The sequence below is a fragment of the Panicum virgatum genome, chromosome 3K, assembly GCF_016808335.1.
Source record: "Panicum virgatum strain AP13 chromosome 3K, P.virgatum_v5, whole genome shotgun sequence".
Taxonomy (NCBI): Eukaryota; Viridiplantae; Streptophyta; class Magnoliopsida; order Poales; family Poaceae; genus Panicum; species Panicum virgatum.
Genome location: NC_053138.1, coordinates 42002934 through 42007096, shown reverse-complemented (window position 1 = coordinate 42007096; position 4163 = coordinate 42002934).

The window sequence follows — 4163 nt, the reverse complement described above, 5'->3', positions numbered from 1 at the left end:
TGGAGATGAGGCCAGTTCGTGCATGTCCAGCGTGGCGATGTCCTCATCATCCTCCCCTTCTTGAATTGGAGTCATCCTCGACTCCATCCCAGCATCAAATTCCTGCAAAAGGTTAGTGACAACAGGATGCAAAATATGTGGCATAGGATCATTGTTAATAAAACACATATCCCGACAAAGCATTGTATAACAAGGTGCATCAGAGTTATCACATAACGCAGCAGCAGCAGATGTAGTAGCAATATAAACACCATCCTTCAATTTAATTCCATTAGTTTGAGGATCACAAGAGTCATTACTAGGAGGTGTTTTCTTATCATTTGCAGCAAACTCATTAAAATGTTTCCTAATATCAGCTAGGGATAAAGGAAGCAAAGTAATCTTTTTGTTCTTATGCATGAAAGTGTATGTATTAATTCTATCTTGGTGTGCAACATCATTATCAAATTTCCATGGTCGTCCTAACAACAATGAAGATGATTGCATAGGTACAACATCAAAATCAGCATAGTCATGATAAAAACTAACCGAAAAGTGTATGCGTGCTGATTTAGTTACCTTAGTCTTACCACTAGTGTTGAACCATTCAAGGTAGTAAGGTTGAGGAATAGAACGAGTGGGCAAACCAAACCTCTTGATCAAATCTGAACTCACCAAGTTGCTGCAACTTCCGCTATCAATTATGGTGAGAACATGGCAATCCTTAACTTGGAGAAACATGTGGAACAAATTCTTGCGTTGGATTTTCTCCTCATCCTCATGTTCCACTTTAGAAGTCATTACACGCTGCACAAAAAGACTAGGAACGTCCTTTGTTGCAGCTGCAGAATCAATTGCCTCACTCTCGTCCTCCGAATCTGCAATAAAGTTAGCTGCAAGAACCAATTCACCCTCAACATCGCTAGCACTTACATATCCATTACCATCAGGTGCAGCGATGAAAGCTCGAGTACTTGGACAATCCTTCATGACATGTCCCATTCCCTTGCAATGGTGGCACATGATGTTTGTAGATGATCTACTCGAAGACCCCCTTTCAAGCATAGCATGCTTCTTGTGTTGTTGGGAATGCACAGTAGACACATTGCTTACCTCAGAAGCTGGCGCAGAAGTTGCTGGTGTTGCTGGTGGCTTAGCAACAAGCGCCTTGGGCTTCTCAACATCGAAACGCTGCTAAAACGATCTCCTAGTGTTGGACCTGAAAGAATGTTGGACAATGCGGCGTCCCTGTACTTCCCGTTCTGCCTTAAGAGCAAGATGGTATAATTGGGGAAAACGAGCCCAGCCTTTGTAATCAAGAATATCCTGTATGTCACGATTTAAACCACCAAAGAACCTAGCACTAGTATCATCATCATCCTCACGAATACCACAACGTGCTAGACCAATAAGCAATTCCTGATAATATTTCTCTACTCCTTTATCACCTTGTTTTAAATTTTGCAATTTTAAACATAGATCGCACTGGTAATAAGAAGGAACAAAACGAGACTTCATACGTTGTTTCAAAATAGGCCAAGTTTGAGGCACAGCAGCAGCATTACCAGCATTGCAAAGATCATTCCACCAAAACAAAGCAAAGCTAGGAAATTCACTAGTAGCAAGTCTAACTCTATGCTCAGCAGGAACCAAATGAGAATTAAACTTTTGTTCAACAGCGAGTTCCCAATCTAAATAAACCTCAGGATCAGTAGTACCAGCAAAAGGAATCATGGTAAATTTAGTTTTAGCAAAAGAAGCATTGTTACCACGATTATGATTACCTCCCATACCTTGACGATTGCACCGAAGACGGTACACATCACGATCCTCATCATCATCAAGGATGGCATCCTCATCCTCATCACGATCAGGAGGGTGGCATCGGTGTCACTGTCGAGGGGGATGTTGTTCAATATGCTCAAGGCGTGTGACAACTCCATTGATACTGTGCATCATCTCATTGAACTTCCTGTCGATGTAGGTGCGCTGGTCATCAACAAGTTTCTTAAGTTCTTCCTTGGAGACACATTCATTGAAGTCCGTTGGGGACTCCCCTCCTTTACCTGACCTTGTCATAGTTAGAAGAAAGCAAAAGACAACACCAAGGTATTATCCCTATCAACTAACAAGTACTGGGTGATGGTGAAAGTGAAGAGCAAAATCTCAAGCGGCTTACTACCGTCTTGCAAGTGTTCTTACCAAAGCCAAATAGGATGGTACAATCTGTTGTTGAGCTGGGTGTAACAGTTGCAAGATGAACCTGTACTGATCGAAGTATATGTGGAGCTGTGGGACAGGCACAATATGTAGCAAGGAGTAGAAAATAACGAATGCAGATTAGCAAAATTCAATAAGTATCCAAAGTACAAGTCACAATTGCTAGCTAAGATGTGTCCTAGGCGTAGCACAACAAGTTGGAACAAAGAACGGTGGATAAAGCTCAAAGAACAAGCAAAACAGCACTCTATGCACTTGTTTTTAATCTTTTCCCCGAAAAACCTCCAGGACTAGTAGGAATCAAGATTTCTTTTTTTTCAACTATTTTTTTATATTTTTTCCAAACAGATGTAACACAAGCTCCAACCACAAAAATTTGCACCTTAAACAGAGGTGGGATGTGGCCTACAGAAAATCAGGAGCGTTTCTGAAAAACTGGAAAATCACTTGGAAGCCTCAAAACTCTTTCTTCCCGAATTTTTTTAGATCGGCTCCAAACAGCAAGTCTATTTTATCGTATGTACAGATTTTTGTCTTCTCTCTGCTATAAAAAATTGAGCCAAAACAGAGTACCGAGCGAAAAGTTATGCCTGTTTTACCGAAGGTAACTCAAATTATGCGTTTCCAATGGCACAACTCGGCAGATTGGCCGGCGGCGGTTAGGGCAAAGCTTCCCTATCCCCGGCACACAAAGCGACTGAGCAAAGTGTCTCAGCTAGGGCAAAGTATCCCTGGTAAATGCAGTAATAGGTATCGCCATATGAAATCAAGAAAGGCTGCGATGCAAGGCGGAAAAAAAACAAGGCGGTTTGCAACCTATCTAGGGCTGGCCCGGCGAGAGTTCACACAAGGCGGCTAGCGAGGGCAAGTCGAGTAATGAGGTGGATCAACTTGTTTGGGTAAAAGTGGATGGGATAGCGGCGGAAACAAACAAACTGCAACGGGCGATTGAACTACGACTACGAACACACTAAACCAGCAACAAGACTCGACCACGGACACAAACTCAACAAAGCGAATCTGAAATGAAATTACAAAGGCAAAAATGGATCAAATTACAAAGGCAAAAATGGATCTAGGATAGTGATATTTTTTTAGGGTTTTTGTGAACTCTAGGACAGTGACACGAAACGAATCTAAAGGGAAAAACGAAGGGTAATACCTCACGGGAAACCTGAAATCTGATACCACTTGATGAGAACTAGGCCCGATCTTCAGAGAGGTAGAGGTAAATTCGATTGGTGGAGTGTGTGACATTAACGATCCGGCTTCTATACTGATTAGAAGCCAAGCAACCTTTACACTACTGCTCTGTTGGTTATCAACCAAGCACAACTTGATTGACCTCGCCGAGAAGGCTTTTCCTGCAAGCGAATCGAAGAACACAAGCAAGAAGATGTAAACACGCAATCTGATATTGCAAATATGAATGAAACGAATCAAAGAGGGGTTCGAGAACTCGATTCCAAAGGACTAATCGACACAGTGGAGGAGATCAAGAACGAAGGCCCTGGATCACTGTAAAAGGACTTGTCGCCACAGTTACAACGAATCAATCTTTGTTTCTTGAAGGAAAACAAAAGAACTAAACAAAATCCAAGTCTAAATGGCGGCAGCTACTGAGTTTAAAGGAGAAGGGGGCGTCCTAGGGATGGGGGCGACCAGGGGGGGCACCCACAACTTGGGCTTAAGGCCCGACACGATACAAAGCCTGAAAAAGGCCCAAAATAGGTGTCGCAGCACATTCCTGTGGTCACACAGAATGATCCACGAGGCTTCTGGAGATGGGACCAGAACCAAAAGAAGAATCTCGTCGTCATGATTCCAACGCATCCAAGATCACCTGATTCCGACTCCGTATGAGGGAGATATCGCCAAAACCATACAGGGGTGTTGGCTGAATCCGAGATGAACGTGAAAACCGAGTTGGAGTCGACTTGTAACTTGGAGATGAGGTCAGTTCG